The sequence below is a fragment of the Penaeus monodon genome, chromosome 32 (assembly GCF_015228065.2).
Source record: "Penaeus monodon isolate SGIC_2016 chromosome 32, NSTDA_Pmon_1, whole genome shotgun sequence".
In the NCBI taxonomy this organism is placed as follows: Eukaryota; Metazoa; Arthropoda; class Malacostraca; order Decapoda; family Penaeidae; genus Penaeus; species Penaeus monodon.
Window position 1 is genome coordinate 18062348 of NC_051417.1, and position 212 is coordinate 18062559.

Sequence of the window (212 nt, forward strand, 5' to 3'; positions counted from 1 at the left end):
CCCCAGAAAGAAACCTTGGGTTACGTTCAGCAGCCTGTGACGTAAGCATGGTGCAATAGTACGGGGAAGACCCAACCAGAATTATAGCTGAAGTCCACCTCAGACTTCAGCAGACAAATTCTTACCGTGAGCTAGTCTGTCACAATAGCCTTTAATGTGTAGTAGCTTTTACGGCTGTTTCATCCTGGCTTAAATAGAAAGAAATAAAAAAA